This window comes from Strix uralensis, chromosome 4 (genome assembly GCF_047716275.1).
Source record: "Strix uralensis isolate ZFMK-TIS-50842 chromosome 4, bStrUra1, whole genome shotgun sequence".
Lineage (NCBI taxonomy): Eukaryota > Metazoa > Chordata > Aves > Strigiformes > Strigidae > Strix > Strix uralensis.
The window spans coordinates 19,535,466-19,559,834 of NC_133975.1; the positions used below are offsets into that span (position 1 = coordinate 19,535,466).

At 36.8% G+C, this 24,369-nt stretch overlaps 1 protein-coding gene across 1 annotated transcript in view; it reads right to left on the minus strand.

Annotated features, from left to right (window-relative positions):
- KCNIP4 (potassium voltage-gated channel interacting protein 4) overlaps window positions 1-24,369 on the minus strand; it is a 442,570-nt gene that overhangs the window by 417,681 nt on the left and 520 nt on the right. The window lies entirely within an intron of this gene.

Below are 24,369 nucleotides of genomic sequence, written 5' to 3' on the forward strand. Positions count from 1 at the left end.
ACCAAGCAGGAGGACACTTTTTGGCTTTGTGTATTATCAGTTCTAAGCACAGAAAATTTCTGAATCGTAATTAGCACTCAGTTAACTTCGTGCCAGCCGCCTGATGTTGGCACATAAAAATCTCTCCTTTTAAGTAACTGATAAAGGGAGAGAGGTGGGTTTAACGCTGCAGAGCATTAGAATACTTATAAAAAGAAGAAAGTAAAGTTCAAAGAAAAATCATTTGTATAAGCTCCAGCAGTGCACATTATTAAAAGCTATTCATATACTGTGCCCTGGACAGCTACTGAATTCTCTCACTTAATTTGCACTCAAATTACCACAGCAGTGAGCCTCAAAATAAGAAGGTAGAAGATATATAGCAATCTATTGCTTTAAAGCAATCCAATACATTGATATGGCCAGATGGTAATAGGAAATCTAAGAACCAAGCAGCAAACTGTGACACAGCAGTCTCTTCATTTGTGATCTGAAGTGGCTTTTCTGGTTTCTCAGAAGCCACCTGCAGCAGTTCTCCCACTGTCTTTAAATAGTTTTGAGAATCAGATCTTTGGTTCTGAGGGAGCTCTGGAAACTAAATGCCTTTACTTTCAGAGTTTAAAAGAATTTTTTCTCCTTTTCTTTGCATGGTGTGACATTAGACATCTCCTCCGTCTTTTCTAAGAAAATAAGTAGTTTTTCTTCTTCTTCATCTAGACCATACTTTTACCTTTTTTCAACATTTGCATATAAAAGAACAGGGATATTTTATTCTACGTACATTGCAGAATGAAACAACCATTTCTGTGGTAGTAAATTCCACAGAGTTTTGATTTTACTTGCACAGGAAATAAAAGCACATTTCTTTATCCCTAGTATCAATTCAAATACCTATGTATTCAACAATTTTTTCCCAGTAATATTGGGGAAAAAAATGCAATAATATTGGAAAAATATCCAATATTTGCACACTTGCTATTACAGTATGTTAACTATCTATAAAAATAAACCATATAAAGTTCTTAATATGAGCACTTGCTCCATTTAAAAAGATTATATCTAGGGCTTTAAATCAAATTTGCTGTTCATTTTTGATCAACACTTCCTGGAATTAAAAAAGAGCAACATTTGTGCAGTAACTATGTACTCACTTATTAGGCTGTTAATTCCCTGGTTTATTAGAAAGTCTTTGAAGTCTTTTAATATTATGATAGTAAAATTACCAAAATTTTTGTACATCCATTTTAATTTCTAGGTTAACTAAAAAAAAAAAAAAAAAAAAGTTGGAAACATGCACAAATGCACCGTTCCATCTTCTGATGTCAGCAGTTCTGCTAAATTTAACAGCCGTAAAATATGCAACACCAGAATTTTTACATGTGAAAACTATGTATTACCATTTTTAACCAATCCAGAAATTCATTCATAAACTCACCTGATATTTTAAATAATAAGCAGGGTAAAAATATGCAAAGGTATTAAATAAATTTCCAAAGCCCCCAAATCCACTAAAATCTCCATTAATAGATTTCCAATAAGGTGTTCAAGAAGGCATTTTCATCTATTGAAAGGAAGGTAAATCAGTAAATGCTGGTACTCTTCAAAAATCGTTACTAAAAGACAGCATCAGGGTTATCACACCTTTCTAAACAATGGACATGTCCCAGAAGTGTCCAGATCCTTGTCAAAGACACTTAATACAAACAAATTACTTAAAAATCCAACAAAGGCATTATTTCAGTCTTTTTGCAAGACATCCAGTACTACCCAGTTATCACTTGGCTACAAAAATGTAGAAGAAACTTCTCTTGAATTCAGCATTTTTCCTTCCTTGAGGCATCCATCTGATCAAAGCCAGAACAGGCAGGCACTAATGATAACAATGTAACCACCTTTTTTAAAAACTGGAAGATTAGAATTGTTATCAGTGCTCTCAGTGATACGAAACTGAACACTGTAAAATATTCTTGGCCATCTGTGGAGGATCCAAGCTGCAGTACAGATGCTTTGCAATAGTCCCCTCCCCAGCCTTGGCATGAGGCTTGGGAATGGGAGAGGAGTGCAAGAAGCAGATGACTGCATGTAGCAGCAGGATCTCAGGGAAGGTCATTGCCGTGCAAATCACCAGGGCCCTTGAGGGGCCCACAGCAGCTGGAATTTACTGGCTGCAGGTATGGCTGAATCCCTGCTAAAGCTTTTGGTCCCCTGGGCTGCAGCTTTTAGCTTCTCCCCACAGGCTCTCAGCCCTAAATTTTGTGTAAACTTTAAAGTGTCTGCTTGACTGAAAAAAAAGGTTCAGATGAATTCTGCTGTGAACAGTGGATTTCTTATTAGTATATTTAGCATCACTTCAAAAAACTCTACATTGTCACAGCTCAGTTAACACATTTACAGTTCTCTTAAACTGTGGTGTTTCCCAGTGAACTGTATGAACTGGGAAGAATTTTTTTTCTTTGTGGTATCCAAAAAGCATCCAAAGCAGAGGGAAAGCATCACACTATTTTAGTGTTTGAGCCAAACCAGTGTATTGCAGTTTAATCACAAAATTATGTCAATTATGGTCTTTTCTTCCTTCTGCAAAATTTCAGCATAGTCCTTTCTTGCTTTACTGTAAAATACATATGTAATATTCTTCTGAGTCTTCAAAAGAATCAGGCCAAGCAATGACACTAGTTGTAGAAATAGAGGCTGACATTACTGGTAATTTTCTATCTCCAAATAAAAGTCAAAGCAAACCCCAGTTCCTTTACCCAGAAGGCTGAACTTGCCATGACTACAAAAATAATACTGGGTCCAATACAGATAAAACAATGTCTTGTGAATGAATGGTTTTCAAATGGCCACAAGAGTTTCCTAAGAGGCAAAATGAGAAAGCAAGTGAAAGATTTTTTCAGTCCATTAAAAAAAACCAGATAGGACTAGAATTAAGTAAACTTGTCATAAAGCTGTGATTTGACCAGTAAAAAAAAAGGTAATTGATTTCTTCTTTATGTTAAGTCTTTACCCAGTCTGAAAACCTTTAATATTCATGGCAAAGAACAGACATTTCTCTGTTTGCCAAATTTGCCAAAACCCTATATATACTTGTATAAAGTGCTGCTGAATGTCTCAATCATAAAACAAAACATACAAACTCTTCTCTTGCTCTTGCCAGAATGATCTTTACTTTATTTGAAATTCATCTTACAAAACAGTTAATAATCTCTGAATTTAGTCTCAATCTTCTTTTTATAGAGTGAAAACTCACAGGAGAACCTAGGACCCTGTAGTGCACTTTGAAGAATACAATTTTATTTTAGAACAACTGCTACTCTCTGCAGAACCCTTGAAATTTGATGTCAGCGAAAACGAGTCATTATACTTGAAGATTTCCACAGAGAGAAGGATTCAGAACACTACTCTTCCTACCAATGCCTACAGATTTTTTTCTTTTCTTTTTGCTGTTTAAGTAAACTACTGACATTAAAATCAGAAGAAAAAGTCTCTAAAAATGGAATTAACCACCAAGGGAAGTTAAGCACCATAATGCCATTGAAAGTGAGTCAACCTTACCTAAGTTATCCCATTAGAGGTTGCTGAACTGCATCCAGCTTTAGTAAGTGTAAGTTTGCAAGTCCTCAAGGGTGCAGAACTCTTGTAGTAATCCACAAGAGCTCTATGAATAGAGAATTTGTAAGGGGAGGACTTAACATCAATATTTGACTGGTTTTTGTTGAAGGTTGAACAGAACAGCGATGCATATGGGTTATTCCATCTAACATGCTGCACAGCAGTGTTTAGTACTTATATGGTGCCCTAAACTTTGCTAGCCTACAGAAAGAAAGATCTAACCCTAATTGAGCAAAAGGTTGAACCAGGCAGCCAGGCAACCTGGTTTAAATACCCCATTACACACAGACTGTGCAGCATCAGACCTATCCTCCTTCTGCTTGGTTTCTCCTTTCCTGTTAAAGACAGTTACATGTACAGCACAAATAAACTGCTAGATCAACATTTTAAAGATTAAGTCACGTAGATATCTGGTCATTGTAACCATGTAAGAAAGTTCTTATGATCAAAAAGCAGTGGCGAAGATGGGAAGCTAGACAGGCTCTCTGCCTCTCTTTCTTCTCCACCATTCAATTTATTTTATTTTTTTAATTTTCCCTTTTAAATACAAACCTAGTAAGGCCTGATGCAATGTGTCTTCATATCAGACATATTTAAGTGTACAGAAATTGAAAAAAAGACATGAAAATTATCCCTTGTTTCAAAAGTTTAAAATATCAAATATTCTTTGACTAAGTGTTTATAGCACTCAAAAGATAGAAGAGCTATTATAAAATAATCACATAAAACCACAAGAAGAGGCTCTTCAGTAAAAACAATTTAAAATATAAGTGCTTCCCCTATTACTAGTTATCAGAATCCTTTCCTAGCTGAACTGCAAATTAATCACAGGATAGTATCCAAGCCTGTTATCATCCACATTAAAGTAATTACTGGCTCATTAGTAAAAAACTTCAATTTTAATAGATAAGGCATTAAAAAAAAAAAGAAAAAGAAAAAAGCACACTATCAACTTTCAGTACAAATTATGTCCCAACCTGAAAAGCTAAACTTGGTTGCCGGACAGAAGAAACAATACAAAAAGAATAACTTATTTCAACAGTTCTCTGCACAAAATCATCAGTTCACTACTTCCAGAGCTTTATAACTGCATTTAAGTGGTTTTAGTTCCTAAAGGCAATGCCCACATCCAACACTTAGCATTAGGTTTAATTAAGGTTTCATATAGCCCCAGATTGCCCCAGGCTAGTATTAACAGTCACCTTATTTAATGAATGCAGAAACCATGGTCTTGAATGAGCTCTACATTAATTTGGTAAAAGGTAGCAAACTAGTATAACCGTACTTTTCTGAATGTTCTTTTCCTTGAAGTCTAGAGAAAGGATTTCCACCTTCAGCAGTGATAATCATGACTTGGAGCTTGAAGGAGCTAAGCAAGGGTGCAAAATACCTTTAATTCCTGATTATTTTCCAGCACAAATTCAGTCAGATTTTACAACTTACCTCTTCTGTGGATGAGTCTTCATCTCCGAATAAAGGTGTTAACAGCAAAGGAGTTCCAAAGGTCTATATCTCCACTTTGAAATGTGTCAGACAGTAGCATTTTCCAGAAACAAATAATTATACTCAACTTGGGCCTCTGTAATTCCATGTACACTGTTCTGTGCAGTTATGACTTCATGAGTTTGAATATGAAACCTGTCCCAGGCATTTGTATTACTCCCTGCAAAATCCTAACAGCACTTCCTCCATCTCTGACCATACACTTCTTGAGACTTCACCAAGAAGCACCACAGAGGTCTCTGTTGTAAATACAGCATGTTTCAACAAGCTGGGGTTTGTCAGCTTGGGGAGAAGCTATTTTTCTGATAGTCTGTGGGAGATTTGGTCAGTAAATGCCTATTTCCTTTATTAGTGTGGAAGGGTATGAACATTCATAATATAGCTATACAGTTCTCATGATGAAAACAAGAAATCAGTGTAAAGGTTGAAGCATTCTGAGCATAGTTCATATCTACCAAAAAAAAGAATGGGTATTTATTGTGGTCAATTTAGTTTAACTTTTTTTTAGACAAAAAAGTACTATCCAATTAGCAGATCTAGTATAGGCAGATGACATGTACTAAAAAGTTTAGCATAGTAGTTGCAATATTTCCTGAAACTCCTTTTGTGGTTTTAATTCTTATAATATTTATTATTTTATTTGAGGCACAGCTGTAGCCATGTTTTATTATATGGAAATCCTAATTTTCATTTTTGAAAATTAAGGATCTTGTTCTTATTTGCACTTTGAAAAGTATGAATTGTTTCAATAAGCAGACTGCTAATTGAAGTGACTGAATGTATATCTCCTCTCTACTAAAATAACTGATATAGTATTGACAAGTTCTACCAAAACATTTTTTCAGCACAGAAAGGTACTTTGACCAAATGTCCCACTGAAGTCTTTAGTATTGGGCATGCGGGTCTGAAGACATTTATTAAAGTCTGTCTTGCCTTCAAAACTGTTAGAGAGCTAATGTGTTCATCAAGACCATCTCAGAGTACTAACCTCTTTCTAAACTCCCATGAGTTTGCAAAATCTAATGGACAATATTCTTACGTGTGCTTTCAACACAAAATATAAACTGATAATCAAAATTTGAAATTTAAACTCCCTGGAAAGATTTAAGAGGTTGGATTTTTTTGTGGGTTGGGCTTTTTTCCCTAATTTTTAGCCATGTAACAAATGCTTGCAAACAACGTTGATACTGTTTTAAGAATGAACAAGTATCTATGCCATACCATCTTAGTTTACAAGAAAAGAGAGTTCTGAAAAGTACAAACATTTCAGCTCAAGCTCTTGCCTCAAACATTTTTAATGTGTTTTTTATTAACACAACAGTTTTTAGTAAGAAAAATAAAGAACTGTTCCCTTTTTCATCAGCATAAAAAAAGAAAAAGGAACACAACCATAATTGTGGCATCAGTATCCCACCTAGCATTAAATAAAGCCCTAAGAGAGACAAAACCTCAGCTTAGATGAAAATTTCCTGTGTTTTCAAATAAAGGTGAAGAGAAAAATGTACTACTATACATCTAAATAAGTAGCTCTGGTTTATTATTATATAATCAACATACTATTTAAAAATTAATTTAAAAAAATCACCATTTTCTTTAAAAAATAGGCTAATACTGACTTGAGCTCAGCTGCGCAGCTCCATGTGTTCAACCTAGTAACTGCAAAATTCTTTGACTTGACTGGAGGTATCTTCTCTATGCAAGTTAATACACAATCATAGCATCTGTTCTGACTGCCTTTATTGTGTCATTATGTAATATCTAGATGCTGCTGATGTAGACTATAACACATTAAGAAACTTTCAAAATTACTTGAAGTGAAAAAATAGTGAAATAGTTCCTGAACCCCTAATCTGGCTTATGTTTTTCCTGGGAAAAGACAACAGCTTAGTATGCATCCCAGACTTAGGTTTTAAAAACTTTTGTAAAACCCAGCATGATCAGATATGTTTCTTTTACTGAACTTGACCTACACAGTTCATTTAGAGATACTATAGATGTATAATATAATCAAGTAAGTACCATACACACAGATGCAGTGAAACAGGAAACAAAAATAATTTAATTTCCTTGCATACTATACATGCATGTGCATGCAGATCCCACATTTCCACACTGTGGTTCAAATCTCCAGCTACTGATGTTCACCTAGGCCAGTGAAGGCTCTTCACAAAAACGGGACACCAACAAGGTGGAACAGACAGATCAAGAGCTCTAAAGAAATGGCAAAAAGGACAGATCCCATTCTGCAGTAATTCTACATACAAAACTAACATGAGTCCTAACAGATAAGGAAATTATACTGACACGAGAGTTTATTCTCAAAATTAGTTTCAGATAGATCATGACAATAAAATGTAATGCTTGAGTGCCTACACATCTTTGAGTACATATTAAAGAAAACTGTTCTTTTTGGTGTATCTATGCATTGCTCTAATTGAGAGCAGAATTACTTAACACTGAACACCTAAACCCATTCATTTCCAATACATGAACTATTAGTTACGTAGTGCATCTTACACTCCAGAACCACTTTTCCGATTTCATATGTAACTACAGTCTTCCCTGCCATTTGCTTAAAAATATTCATCCAGTTTTTCCTTCTCCTCAGTGAGGACCATCCCTGGAATAACTTTTAAATACAAAACTACACATAGAAATGTAAACAAAGATGAAAAATGCAATATTTTGGGGGCCACAAAACCACAAGTATCCCTAGAAATTGAATTACAGTCAATGTACTATAATGCCACTTTCAAAAAATGTCATCCATTTCAGTCACAGCATCACAGATTGGTTGAGGTTGGAGGACCCTCCAGAGGTCATCTGGTCCAACCTGCCCTGTTCAAGCAGAGCCACCTAGATCAGGTTGCCCAGGACCATGTCAAGGTGGCTTTTGAGTATCTCCAAGGAGGGAGATTGCACAACCTCACTGGGCAACCTGTGCCAGTGCTCGGTCACCCTCACAGTAAAAAAGTGTTTCCTGATGTTCAGAAGGAACCTCCTGTGCTTCAGTTTGTGCCCATTGCCTCTGGTCCTGTCACTGGGCACCACTGAAAAGTCTGGCTTCGTCCTCTAAGCACCCTCCCTTCAGGTACTGGTATACACTGATGAGATCCCCCCTGAACCTTCTCTTCTCCAGGCCAAAGAGTCCCAGCTCTCTCAGCCTTTTCTCATAGGAGAGATGCTCCAGTCCATTCATCATCTTTGTGGACCTTCGCTGGACTCTCCAGTATGCCCATGTCTCCTTTGTACTGGGGAGCCCAGAACTGGACATAATACTCCCTCTAGGTGAGGCATCACCCATGCTGAATAGAAACTTTCAGTCGCTTTCAAGTTTCAAGAAATTATCATTAACAATTTCCATTTTTAGCTTCCATCATTGAAGAGATTTCCATTTATACAATTCTGGGAAAAACAAACTTGTGTAATTTTTCTTAAGTTAACTGAATATGGGAAACAAGGAATGAAGTCTTCATGTATTCAAGACTTTAAAACATTTTTCATAGTAGGTTGAGATGGTACTTACATGAGCTAAGAATAAATCTGGTAGCCACGTCATCTCTGAAATAATTGGATTTAGAAGCAATTTAGCAATGTTTAAAAGAAGCGTAATCACTCTGAGCATAAATTTGATTCCTTAACATAGAAAGACATTGCAAGGTGTATTTTTTGAGCTTGAAAATATGACAAAGATTAAATTAATTTGGCTTTGTGACCATTTCTATAGCAAGCAGGGGTAATATTAGACTTCATAGTCATGCTGTGCAAGGAAAACCCTACTCAGCTGCTATGATCAAACTCTAAATGTACTTACAAGCATTCTTAAAATATTCAATGAGCTGCGCTTTGGCACAGTATTTTAAAAATTCCAATTCTAGTGCCATAACAAACTAACGTAATTTATAAAATTAGCCAACCTTCACACAGATTTATATTCTTTGCAGTGCTATTGACTTAATTTTCTCTCTGGGTTTTTACTGACTTTGTATATTGTCTCTGGACAAGTAATTGCACCTTGAAACACAAAAATTACAAGAAGTTACCGGGGTGTGTCTGCATCATGCTGCAGAATGCAGTCTGCAATACAGCCAAAGATGGTGTATTTACTAAGTCCAGCACTGAAATTCTAGCACACATGTATTCCACTTTTTAAACCTGTGATGGTTTTTTTTGACACAGCTATACATTTTCCTATTCAATAAGACATTTAGCTGATGGGAGTTCTGTACTACGTTCTGCACATGTGCTGTTTCACAGTCACAACTAAATGAGCAGCCTGAATACACACAATGAGAATTAATTGCAAATTGTCAATCAGGCAAGCGAGAGCAGCTATCTAATAGTGAGGAACAGCTTCTGCTCAATGATGTTGACGATTGGTGATGGTGATTAGATGTTAGGAAAATATCTGACAGAGAATTTGACTCTAACAAGACACAATTTTGGTGATATTAATATAGTAAATCCTAAAATACATAGGCCTGATCTTTAACAAACACCCCTAAAATATTAGGACAGTCCCTAAGCATGCCTCCATAAATTCCCTGAGTGAGGAAGGATCAGATCTGAATTCTGCAAAAGAGATGAAACTGTAATTCAACAAACTCACCCAATTTCTGGGCCCTTGGAGAATGGGAAAGCTCCCACAGTGCTGTCTAACATGTGAACATATTAGCATTTCCATTCAGATCAGGAATGTGCTTTCAGAAGTCACCTAATAGCCCCCAGTTACTATGTTTTGGTTCACATCATGGAATGCACTTGGAATGAACAAATTGGATTCCTGTAGATGAATCTAAGTGGGAAGATGTACTCCAGAAGCTCACTTAATTCAGTTCAACTATTAGCAGCCATTTAGTCAATCAAACTAGACTGGAGCTAGTCTGAAGTAAAACCCCGTAAAAACTCTTATTCATTATTACTCAATAACCCCATTTCATACTGCAAGTCTAAGCTACCATTTCCCAAATTTAGGCATAGTCCAAATGCCTAGACTGATAAAGTTACGATCTTCCTGCTAAGACTTCGCAATTTCATTTCTCTATCACTTATGAATTATTCTTCATAACTTCAGAAAGTGTCCAGTAATTTTATTTTAAGGTAGTGAGAATTCTGATTAAAAAGCATTGTGAACCTATCAACCAAGAACAATGTAGTTCTCTTCACAGTACTATCAAAAGGTACATAACTGGCTTAATAGCTTAATAAAAGACTAATGACTAGGCTAATAAAAAATTACACAGGAACAGTCACAACAAATAGAATTCATTGCACACTTTATTTCCAGCTAAGGTCCAACAAAGTTGTTCTGAAGGAAAAAGGCAATGCTAGGCTGATATACTTGTAGAACATTTAAAATTCAAAGGGAGACTAAATGCTGTGAAGGCAGAGACACAGAATCTATAAAATACATTAGTTGTGATGAATATTAACAAAGAAATTGTCGATGAAACACTGTGAAGTTGCCAAAATATACAGAAAAGAAGATGATGTTATATATACATATGAAAATCTAGTATAACATTTTCCCAGCAAGGCCACCACAAGGAATGTTGAATGGTATAAAGTCAGAGAGTCAGCTCTGTGCCTCTAGAGGACTGCCTGGTAAAAGCCTCTGCCTGGGCTCGTTAAAATAGCTTTATCACTTCTCACAACTGAATTCAAACACACAGCTTAATATATTAACATCCACAGACGAGCTATCACAGAACTCTCCTGGAATTACAAGCTTAAAGAACCATATCCCTAAACCATCAAACTATAAAAATGAATTTGCATGATGAATGAAAGGGCAATGTGCATTTGCAGCCCAGAAAGCCAACTGTATCCTGGGCTGAATCAAAAGAAGCATCAAAAGAACCCCCTCAAAGGAGGTGATTCTCTCCCTCTACTCCGCTCTTGTGAGACCCCACCTGAATTACTATATCCAGCTCTGGGGCCCCCAACATAAGAAGCACATGGCCCTGTTGGAGCGAGTCCAGCGGAAGGGCATGAAGATGATCCAACGGCTGAAGCACCTCCCTTATGAGGACAGGCTGAGAGAGTTGGGGTTGTTCAACCTGGAGAAGTGAAGGCCCCAGGGAGACCTTATAGTGGCCTTCCAGTACCTAAAGGGGTCCCACAGGAAAGATGGAGAGGTACTTTTTACAAGGGCATGTAGTGATTAGGACAAGGGGTAATGGCTTTAAACTGAAAGAGGGAAGATTTAGATTACATTTAAGGAAGAAATTCTTCACAATGAGGGTGGTGAGACACTGGAACAGGTTGCCCAGAGAAGTTCTTGATGCCTCATCCCTGGAAGCATTCAAGGCCAGGTTGGATGGGGCTTTGAGCAACATGGTCTAGTTGTCACCTAGGAAGGTGTCCCTGCCCATGGCAGGGGGGTTGGAACTAGATGATCTTTAAGGTCCTTCTAACCCAAGCCATTCTATGATTCTATGAATTTGGAAAAGGTAGATAAAAAATCCTCTATGGACTAATGGTGGTTTTAATCAGGCACTGGACAAAAGTTAAATACTTTTGGAGTATGTACACCAAAAATTAAAACTAGAAAGGCTTAAACTGGTACAAGAGTTAAAATATATGACATATTTCTTGATTAAAGCCTCCTAGATACCTGAGCCTTGAAAAATGAGAGAAGAATGAGCACATCTTATTTTATCATTATAATAACATTTGGTAAAGACACTCATATAAAGTGGAGGCACATCTTTTCAAGTATGAGATGGTACAGCACTGATAAAAATAATCTGAATGAGAAGTGTTTGAAATTTCAAAAGCTTCACTATTGCCTGTGACATTGACTTTTCATGTTAAAAAACTGTTTAAAGTAACTGTCTTTAATTTTTATTTATGGAAGACAGAACTAAGATATTCATGCTACATATCAAATGTTCAAGAGCTAAAATAGCCTTAGAAAAGATACAGTTCATAAAAAGGTCACTGACAAAGTTTCCTTTCTGAAGATCCAAATCCAATAGCTGGAAAGCTATGCAAGTTGAAGCTGTACTTACCTGCTTTATTTATCTGTTCAGATCATAAAAGAGACAAGTTCTGGAGGCCCTTGAGGATCCCTGTAGTCTTGCATCAAGCTTCCCATAGAAATGAGGTAAAGTTGATGGTTGTTATTTCTTGTAAGACAATGACTCCTACCTCATCCCAAATTCTTGAGAGCTGCTTCATAAAAAGGTAAAAGGTTTGCTGCACTGCAAGGATGTAACTTACTCTACGGTGACTGCTCCTCAGACCCAACAGGAACTGGGAGCTGCTGATCTCATCTCCATGGAAGCAATAACTCCTACAGAGCTCTTGTAGGATGGGAAGAATTACCATCAACAACGGCAAGCTGGAATCTCTCCTTTGTGCAAGACAGAAACTCCTGGTGCTAAGTTGAAATCTGTACCCTACTTTTATTTTTCCAATTTCAAGCACTGTAGTTAGTAACCTTCCAACAAGTTTGGAAGTTAGAAGCTAAAAAGTAACACTCAAAATACTACTTATCATTTGTAAAGTAGAACACATCAAGTAAGAGTTCCAGAGAAATAATCTACCTTGTAGAAACAGAATGGGGAAAAACTATTTAGGTAACACCTGCGTATCTGGGAAGTCTGACACTGCTGAACATGTTAAATCACAGGATCAAGACAGGTGGAAGGCAGCTGTGAAAGGGACAGCAGTTCATACTTGAAAGTATAAACAAGACAAAAGTCTGTAAGATATACCAAATAATGTTTTTGTCCTATTCAGTACTGTAAAATCTTGGCTATATATTTCATCCATTTTGTGTACCAGGCTTTAAATGTAAGATTTACTTTAAAACTAGGGAAAAGTTTGTACCAGGAAAGATAAATTCTGGAGTAGATTACCTAGTGATGTTATGTAGCACCCAGCAGTGGTGGATTTTAAGTACATTAGATAAAAAGCTGTCTGAACTACCATATAAATATTTGATCTTGCCTTGGGCCATCAGGATAAATAATAGGACTTCTCAACTTCTCTTCCAAACTATTTCTCTGTGATTACACATTTTTTATTGCTTTTATCTGAAAAGTACAAATGAAATCCAATGTAATAGAAATCTTGAGCTGGATTTTGCATCAGCCTTCTGCCCTGAGTCGGCTGTACAGATTACATGCATACAGCTGTATGTAATCAGCCTGGTTAGTCACTGTCTGCCTAGCATTCAGAGACAAATATAAACCTAGAAACTCAACTGAGCATATGCCTATTTATTTTCTCCTCAGCCAGAAAATCCACAATTTTGTCGGTGGTATTGAGTTTTTTATCTTAAAATACAAGTTTCTCAAATCATGATAATACACAAAAATCTCCACATTCTTTGAAGAAGCTTTGTTTCCCAGAAAGCAAATAATTAACTGACTCTTAAAAAGACAAAGTTGCAGTTTTGGTGGTTTCAGTTGAAAATACTGACCAATATTCTGAGCAGGGAAATGGACTCTCTTTTGGTATCTCTTTTTGTTTCTCATATTCTTTCATGTTATATTAGTATTACAAGATTACATTAGCATTACAAGGTGTATTGTCAGTGCAGTTGGGTATCCTCTAAAGCCACAGCCTATATTTTTGGTTTATGAAATTACAGACTATGCAGGAAGAGAGAAAAGTTTTATTTCTTCCCTTCTCTGTATGAAGTTTCAGAAGCTGAAGGACTAAAGTCAACTGTTCAAACACTTATGACCAAGTATATTTCTTAAGAGGATTATTCCCAGTTGTATACACTGTATTGCAACTGTTGTAAGATCCAATCATAATTCATTAATCATAATGAAACAAGCACTGATGGATCAAGAAGATCTATATTAATTGCTTCAGTGCAAGGTGCATTTAATCAATATGCACTCTTCTTGGAACACAAACCATCGTTTTAGTGTTACTGCAACAAGAAACTGGTATCAGTTTAGCTAATTAACTGTATGTTTACTATTGAATACACCTTTCTTCTAAAGCTAGACCTGCAAAACGGACAATATACTATCTAGACAATTAACTTTGTAAGTTGCCACCAACCAAATAGCAGTTTGATAATGCCATCAACTTTTCCTGTTTATTTTCAGTGAGGAATTAGTGTCTTAACTGACAGAATTTCTGTACGTACTCTATGTGATGCAGCATAAGTGAAAACACACTGTTAATATTTTTAAAAACACATATGAAAAAAGCCTACTTTCTTCTGAATCCTTTAATTGAAAATGTCCTAACAGACTGTCAGTTCAGTAGTCATTTAAAGTGCTGTTGATTAAAGTGACTGTTGATAAAGCACTGCTTAATAAGATGTTAGAAATTCACTGACACCTTTACATTCCATTCTGAACAGGTCAAAATGTTCTTGCTTTTGCATTTCTAAGTATAGGCATATTCATTTTTGAACCCTGGTAAAGTAAAACATACAATTAAATCATGAGTAGAGTTGTTTGTTGGTTTGTGGGTTTTTTGGTTTTTTTGGTTTTTTTTTTTTTTTTTTTTTTAATTCAACATAGGGTTTTAGCTGAACAACCCCCATATCTTCAGGAAGGAAAAAGTTACTGATTCTCAAGAAGTCTGAGATGACTTGAAAACTTTAGAAATAAGAAGTGATCTTTATAAGCCTATACTGAAACACAGAATTGCTTTATTCTATTTTAGTATCCGAAAATTAGCTAAATGCAAACAAAAGGTGCAACTGAGGCAAAGATTTTTGTGAGTCTAAATAATGTCTAAATGCTGTACAACTGTGCAAGCTAAGTAATCAAACAAGCTATTCAAGTATGAATATGTACAATTTTAAGTCCTGATACCTCATATGTTTAATAAAGATTTAAAGTACTAGGGGGAAATTTGACACCAGGTGTGCCATATAAAGAGAGCTATGTCACTGTATACCCTCAGTCATGTCTGTTCCCTCCTCATGTACTATTTTTGCTCCAGGCTACAGGAATTCAGTTTTATAAAACACGCATTAGGGACCCACCAGTTCCACTGGAGGCATCACATACTCTCCTTTCCTTTCATTGACAATCAACCAACCTAGAAAAAAAGTGCATAACCTCAAAACAACATCACTCTGAGGTAAAAGATTAGGCAACAAAGGTGAGAAAGTGCTTATTTAGCTGAGGGGTTCATGTGTGCCTTCCAAGTGGCAAGCAGAGGCAGAAGCAGGGAGCCATTGCTTCAAAGAGTTGGGGGTTTCCATCTTCTCCTGCGAAGAGGATCTTCATCACCATATAATGGAAGGCAGAAAGGGGAAAACCTATCACCTATTTACCAAACCCATCCTGCTATTTGACCTCCTCTTTCCCCTGTTTCCCAGGCAGGGAAACAAATACATAGTCCTATAGAAAGGTACTGAAAGCAATGGCTTTGAAGCAAACAATGAAGTGAGTTGACAGGTCCTAGCCACAGAGGTAGTTCTCTCGTTTTCCCATTTCTGGACAGTAGGCTGCGAAGATGATTGCACAATGTAGCATATTCCAGAAAGCAAAACAGGAAAACCCCACCTCATCGCCAACACAAAGACTGAAGAATTACATAGTATATAAAGTAGACTAGTTACTGAAACAGTAGCATGAAAATTTCTGTATCTTAATTGGATTGCACACTCTCATAACTTGCAGGTGTATCTACTTTGTTTTATTATATTTTTTTCTTAGGCAGCTTAGGTGTGGTAGACTGCAGACCCTGGTTGCGCAAAATCAGTGTAGCACTGAAGAGTCAGTGTGGGTACATGTTTAATTACTGTGTCTTTTTAAAAATAACAATGAACTTTATTGTGTACTTGTTTCAGTTATCTGCAGGTGGATGCTGCCAGTAGATAATACTCTGGAGAAACAGTCTAGATTTATCTTTCTCTATAGACAGCATTACAACATGTGATACTTTTTATGATGTTGCATCTCAGAACACAACAAAATAACCTCAAAGGTCCATAAATCAACATGGAAAAAGATACATAGCATAGTGAATCGTTAGATATGCAGGGTACCATTCACTTACTGAGCAGTGAAATATAACTCAATAGTCAGAATGATTAAGGACATCTGGGTATCACCTGGTTAAAACCAGCTACATTGTCAAAACTCAAGACTGATGGTGATCTGAGGAAACACCTGTCATACTGTTACCAGCACGTGTTGAAGAAAAACAAGATTCTACGGCTGGATCTGCTTGATGTACATCTTTTATATTGCTTCAAAAGAATATTCTTAAAGGATTTTTCTCCTACTTATTTTAAAATAAACAGGATTCATTTATCTCCAGTTAAATGTAATAGAACAGCAGATCCCAGAGTCCGCTTGCTCAGATACTACTGAAGCCACACACACAAGAAGGCATTTCTTGATCTTTTTCCTCTCCTTTCTTTTCACTGCTCAGGCAGTAACTGCAATCTCACAGCCTACTTTTCACTCTCCCAACACCCATCTACACTGGGAAACCACAGGCACATAGACAGCGTGGCCCTCCTGGCACTGGTACTAACTGGGTGTGTGTGCAGGGGCCTTCCCCAGCCCATCTCAGTGCCTGGACGGGGAGGGGGCACCTGCTGCTGCAAAACACCCAGGACTGTACCAGGTTGGTACAACATGCTTTGGCACACTCTAAAACAAACTGTCTCAAAACAAGGTCAATCCTTTCTAGGGTGTTCTTTGAAACTATAAGCTGTAACATTCATGCAAAAAAAAGCATTATAGCAGTACTGGTTCAGGTATTTTGAAAATGTCATCATCGATTGTTAATTTATGGTAATTAACATGTACACAGACATCTCTACACACTATAAAATCCAAATCTTCATGTTCAGTTGCAATAATGCTTGTATCTGGCAGATGTTATATAGAGCATGACTTTCAGAAGGTCATGATTTCAAATTGCATCAGGTATGTTAAAATTTAAAAAAACCCCAAACTGTATTTTTCCTCCATTCCAACCTACTGCATGAATTTAGGACATTCTCCATTTAGGATAGTTCTTTTCATCATATTATGTTTATCTTTTGTTTGGCACAATGTTGTCTTTCAATATATTTTTATTATAACATCTGCTGTAATAGCATTAAAAATTCTAAGTCAAATAAGCTTATTTAATTTTAAAAGTGAGAATTACTTAAATTTTGTAAATTTTTCCACGGGTTCTTCAACACTGATTAAACCACACTCTGTTGATAAATGCTTGTGATGTAGAATATAGTGTAATTTCTTTGTTTAGATAATGTCACCTTAAATTAAAACATGAAGCAAAAAACAACAGCAGTAATACAAGCAAAGAACAGAACATATACAGTAATTAATTATTTAAGTAATTAAAGACTGTTTTGGAGCACAACCAACAAAATAAATAAATCTTTTAAAAATCAATATTATTGCTTTCTATACATAAACAGGAATATTTGTCAATAGTGCAGACTCAATGCAATATTGCAAAGTCTGCAGTGACTCAATGATTTAATTTGAATCACATTCTTTCTCCTCTATTTAATAAAACTGTTCAAGGATTTAGAAATCAATTGGTACTGACTACCAGAAACATTTGTGTGACAGTGTACAGAAAGCAGAATTTCTTACCCAACAAAACATGTTAGGGATTTGACCCAAGAAGTCCTCAACTAGCAAAGGTCCAGCATGACTAGCGTCAGCATTTCTCACTGCAGTCCTTTACATGGCCGGAAATATTATCCAGAAGACAGTACATTACTGGAACGCCCAAACAGTGAGAGTACCTTTGGCAACACTAGCCAGGTGACACAAATTTAGCAAAACTTCCCCGTTACTGTAACATGGTGGTATTAAGAGACTGAAGAGGGGGTCTCTAGATGTGCTGTCTATTTTACTGTAAAGCATGTAGATGAGTGATTCAGTAAAAGGCTCTGGTCATTTGACTATGTTTCAAGAAATACCAGAGCTATAAACTTTTAATTACTGCTCAGTATTTCCAGCACAGTGTTTTCCTTCCTTTACATGGAATCACATAAACTTGATCTGTGTTTCAGTTCCAGGTTTAGTGGTGTTCTCCTGATTTTCACAAATATTAGAGCCAAAATCTTTATTCATTGCAATTATTCCCATAGGTATCAAAGGGTTTATAGGAATAGTCACAACAGTCAAATGATTTACTGTGATGAAGTGCTGTTCTGGTTGTTCCCACTTTGGGCAAGGATTAAAAAAAATTTGCACTGTGAAGAATCAGACCCATCATCACGTTTTATGGCTACTGTCTACCTTTCTAAAAAATTCTAAATGTTTCTTCTGGATTATTAACAAAAGTAAACTTTGATTCAAAAATAAGAAAAATATTTGTTATATTAAAGCCTAACAACTATAGTGATATTCATGAAAATTCTCTCTGCTGGAAAGGTAACTGAAAACGTGAGAGCAAGACAATGGATTGTAAAATTGGTCTTTTTTCCTATAATTAAAATAGCAAACCATTTCTTAACGACTGCATGAAATACAGCAACCACCTTGCAGACTATGTCTTAGGAAATTCAAAACCTTTAATTTTGTATAACCATTTCCATGCTGTCACCACTTAGCCATTTTGTGGCATACTGATATAATGTGCTGTATGGTGCGAGACATTTCACTGCACTCAGGGAAGCTTCTGGGTTTATGATTTATTTAGTGAAAATATCTGGCATACAAATAAAGATATTTTCTCCTATAATAAAATCCAAACATTTAAACATGAATCATTGTTTTTAACAGGACAAAATGTTTAGAGTTAAAAGTTCCCTATTATCATGCCTTCCACCTGTAGTTCGTTTCTCCAGTGGACACATAAGCATCTATGACTTTCACATTGTTTGTGTTGCTGCAGCATAAATTATATACATATAACAGAGGATCACAACTATAAACTGCACCTCTAAAGAAGTTTGGTTTATAGGTAAAAAAGAATATAGAAGAGCAACGCTATATTTTCAGACCTCTGTCAGAAAGTTCCTTTTAATACCATATTAAGTCTCTGCTAGGCTGCCAGAAATACAACACAGTATGTGTTCAGATTTACAGCTTTTATTCTGTGTTTGGGTTTATTCTTAGAGGTAAATGGATTCAATATACTTTCAACCCAACCACATATTTGAAATTGTTGCCAGTTTATAGTTGTCCACAGACCTCCCATATTCATAGCAGCAACTCTACAGCCCAACTTCCTCTGCGGCTGCATGCATGAAGGCAATCACACAGAAATTATCTCTCCCGTAGAGTGTGAGAATGGAAAATGAAGAGAAAAAAAAAAAACACAAACCATGATCGATATGGTCCCAAGACTCCTGTAATACAATTACAAAATAATAATTAAGAACGTCACAAAATAATTGGATTCCATGGTTTCCGTAGTTCTATAGACTCAAAAAAAAAAAAAAAATACATTCCATACATTTTCGCTTCTCTTCCACATTCCACCTGGTGTACTCCGTGGGAAATCTAAGCCAAATACTGCCTAGCCATCAAAGGAACAGCAAGCAAAGATCTTGCCAGAGAAAACAGGATTCTGAACGCACAACTACTATCAAAAAACTAATGACTATGTCAACCTTTTGTCCACTTACTTTTGATGCAACCACACACTACAGTTCAGGCCAAACATTATGGAGACAAACTAGCCCATTAACCTCATTATTAGATTATCTCCAGTTGTGCTGCCATGCTGTGCTCCAAAGAAAGAAGGTTTTTATATCTGCACTCCTTATGCCCCAGAATAGGCCCAAGCCTGTTAATTAAAGTGTGTGTTAGTAAATAAGAGAATCCTACTTGGTTCAGATCATATTGACTACAACTACTGAAAAACCACTTTGGTTCCTGGCCCAGACCACAACCTTGTGCCAGTGTTTTCCCTCTCATCTCAAATAGAGGTAATGGCCTCTGCTAACAGGAGACAATAAATGGCCAGCGTTTGTTTGGCAAGTAAGATTTCAAACACAGTCTATTTCAGTACTTGAAACAAAGAGAGGACAAGCAGAATTGTGGGGAGGAGGACAACAGGATGGCCTGGTAAGAATGCACATATCTATGAAATAGCGAAGCAATCAGGCGTTGTTGTATTTTTAGATACTTTCTTTTTCAAGTGCCAAAGATTCCGAATAAATCACAATGGCAAACTGAGTGGCTGAGATGGGATAGATTACAGATGAACATTGCATGGATCAAATATTCATCTCCAACCCAAAGCATGAGTCTTAAGTGCTTATGCAATACACTATAAGAGTTTTCCATGGCCCACTAGCTACTTCTCTTATGGCTACAGTAACTGCTAGATACCGTATCTACCTCTATATACTTCATGACATCTAAAAACACCTGTAAAGAGTCAGTTCCTTAAACCCAATATACCTGAAACTTGTCCAGATGTTCAGTTATGTGTCAACTCTCTGAGCACGGGTAGTAACCTTGAAACACAGAATAATGAAAAAGAAAGCTGTATTTTGTGCTAATTGATGTTTATATTTATATTGATATAAAATCAATATTGATGGAAAGTCAAGGTATTTTCATCATTCATATCAAATATGACTCTCTGTACTAGAATTTTGCATATAATTACTGCTTCACACGCTCATTAAATACAGGAATTGAAGATGGATGTAGAGACCAAACTTTACAGAGGCTTATGCCACAGTCAGTTCTCTCAAAACGTCAGTTATTTCCTCCATCCTGCAGGAGCAGGATGTATATGTTACACTTAAAATATTTGCATCTATTTGCATGTGCATTATAAAGATACCTCCTTTATAAGATCACGAGTCCATTTAATTTATTCCTTCCCTTCTGTATTTGCAGCTTTCATAGAAACATGTGGCATTTGGAAGCAGCATTTCTAGCTGACTATGGCTCCTCAGTGAGAACATATCTGTGTTACAGAAGGCTCAGGGCAGAGACCGAGGATCCACTGGGATACAGGTGCACAAGATAAAACGGCCAGAAGGTCTCTCATATCTAAGAAAACATGAAGAGTGTTTAGGGACAACAGATCATTAGAAAAAGTGACACTGATTCTTGACTGACAGCACGACCTATGGATGGAGCTCCTAGTCAAACCAAAGCCTTCACGCTGATACAAGTATTGGTGAAAATCACTCGGAGAGACTGTCTGCTTTTCATCATGTCAGAAGAATCCCAGCTGGGATAGAAAGGAATCGGTCCAGTACATACCATCAATACAAAATAGGATTCCAGTATTCCTCAGTAGGACACACTTTTGTTTAATATCAGTTGTATCTCAAGGTATGCAAGAAGCTGCTTCATTTCCCTCCTCCCACCTCTTCTTTTTTCCTGAAATAGTTTTCCAGTGCATTTTTCCTTCACTTTCATCATTCTTCTTAGCATCCTTTTTCCTAAATTCCTATTTTCAACTTTTCCCCTATATATTTTCTTGTCCTTCTAGCACCACTTCCTACATCTTCTAAGAATGCCTCAAGCAACAAGAGCAAGCCATTCATTAAAAGAAAAAGTGAACACTATTGCACAAGGATCTCTCAGAGGTATGGCAGAGAATACCTAACTCTAAGTAATCTTAAAGTTGCATAAACACTTCTTAATAACTCTATTTGGTCCATCTTCTGCTCATGATGTAGAAATGATAGCCGCTTTCCTGACATGCAGAATTTGTGACTGCCCTGTCTAATGCGAGAAAATCTTCAAAACTTGTCATAAATTACTCCATGGCTTTTGTAAATATTTCTAGTGTTTGAGTAAGAAAGGGTATACTGGTCAGCACAATGCCCATTCTGAATTCATGATACCCTAAAACAAAGCAACCAGTTGCTGTGATAGTATCTTATTCAGATTAGTATTCCCAACAGCTTAAATTTGCCCTAGATGTTAACCCCACAGGACACCTTGTGATTAAACTTATTCTTACCCACACAAACTTTTCCTGATAATCTCACTCTGCTCTCCTCATTTTGCCAAGACCCTTCATGCCTTTACCCAGTAGCTGATTAGTTTTGGCTGTCACTAGCACAAATATAACTTCCTCACAGATAAGACATTGATAAAAACTGTTTCGTGGGGCAGAATGATGAAACAGTTCATCCTTACAATGGCTCAATATTTAAGAGAGGAAGCATTCTGTTACTTCAACAACTCTCAGTGGTGCTCCCAACTGACATTAACTTGACTGTAAAAGATGCCCTGAAAGTTGCAACAGAGTCAATGTAAGGGGAAGAGCAGGTGAAAGGAGTCATTACTTGTTAAAAGGTACAAAATGTTTCCTTTGTCGTTAATAACTTTCATAATTTAAGATGCTTGTGTGTTACTTGGGCTTTATTTCACATGAAAAAATGAAAAGGAGGAACAGTCGCACTTCTGTTGGTTTCGTTTTCTGACTCTCATGCACTACCATCAAATCCCTGTAACAACTCTGCCGCGGGCATTACCATTTAAAAATAACTAACATTTTAAGCATTGTTTCTATTTGAAGAGAAATAATGAGAAAAAATCCAGTGAATGCTGCCTCATTAAGTAACCAGCAGACAGGTACATTCAGAAATGCTGATGGAACTGAAAATGAATTGAAAATTTAGGAGCTGGGGGGGGAGACAGCTAGAGAAGAGAGAGGTGGGAGGGAAGTTGAGATGAAAAGGGGCCAAAATTTTGGGAAGATGAACATACATGTGCTCTCTCACATAAGGAGGAAGCCCAAGCAGTGAAGATAGACACTTGTTAGCTTCACATCACATCAAGCTAGTGATGAGATATAAGTTGAGTGTTGATCTAAGGTATATCATTCTCCAAAACAAAGGAGGTATTTTCTTTTAGCTCTGTCATTTTTATCTTTCCATGTTCTGTTTCTGGCATAAGAACTTGTTTTTGAGAAATGTTTTTCCTATGGTAACTCATGTTTCAGTTAGATTTTTCTTTTTATTCTAAAACAGTGTGAAAGTGTATCTTACTGCTTCTCACCATTACAGGCTTAAAATGAATTAAAGCTGTTATTAATTTCTAAAAGCTACAAGGCATGCATATCAAGAGAACTAAAATGGAAAACACATCTAACATACAGTTCAACTGAGAACATCTTTGTAAAAATATCACCTTGATATTTCATATGATTTGTATGACATGAATCGAGATCGTATTTCCACAGTTTTCATATAGACACTTTCCTGTTACTGCTAACTATACCTGTAAGATAAAACATTAAGCTGCAAACTCTCCTTATGCTTCAACACCTATAGTAATGGTCCATACACCAAATCATTCCTCGATAGCAGCTGTGTAAATCCACTGTGCCTAAATTATGACCTTAGTTTTGTTTAGCCCAAACAGTCCGGCATAGTGGTTGCACAGGTGTAGCTGAGAGCCTGCCTGGTGTTTGTCATTGATGATGTATATGCTATGGAGAAACAGTCCGACTTTCAGATCTCTAACAGACTAGAGCTGTACGGCTGACAGTGGTATATGGAGGGAAAAGTCTAAATTATAACTTGGGTAGGCTGGATATGAAAAGCAGTAAGAAGTACCACAACACCACTTTAGTAGTGAGTCCTCTGTTGGATAACCATAATGACTAAGTGTGCTTTTTTTTTCTGGAGCTCTAAAAGAAATGCAAAGATGGATTAACAACTGAGCTGATAGCCTAAAACTAATTGCATTAGCCTAAAACAAAAGTTCCCTATCCCCAAAGCAGCTGCTGAAGGGCTACAAGCCCTAACACATGAGAAAAGCTGGGACATTAAGAAAAGAGAAAAAGTGCAATCCAACATAAGACACGTGGCTGTGAGCCTCTTCCAGCAAGCAAAAGACTATTCTGAAGCACCAGAAATCAAGCAAATGGTGGGACTTCACTGCGTCTTTCAAGCAACTTGATGGTAAGGCTACTATTCTACACTGGCATCACACAGTTTATAAGAAATCTAGCAACAGAGCAGGAAACATGAAATAGTATTCCATCTTGTCTTAGAAAACAGGTTTCCCTTGGCTTTGATTGGCTATTTTGCAAAGTTTTTATTAACTGTCCAACCATCCTCAGCTTAACGAGCTACCTCGAAGTAGGCACCTTCCTCAGCAGCATGATGTTACACACAGTGCGCACAAGCAGCCTCATTTCTAAATAACTCTGTTTCCTACCTATGCTGGGAGAAAACTCTTAACATTCCAGGAGTCACAGTCACCGTGGAGGACAGCAAAGCATGCTTTTCTCCTCCCTAAAATGCAAGGTATTTTATAACCTTTCTCAGGTGAATGTCCAGCTGCAATTTGCAATACAGAGAAGAGAGGCACCACATAGCCTTTGGTCTCCATCAAACAGTTGTTACTCAGGCATCACAAAGTACAAAGGAGACCA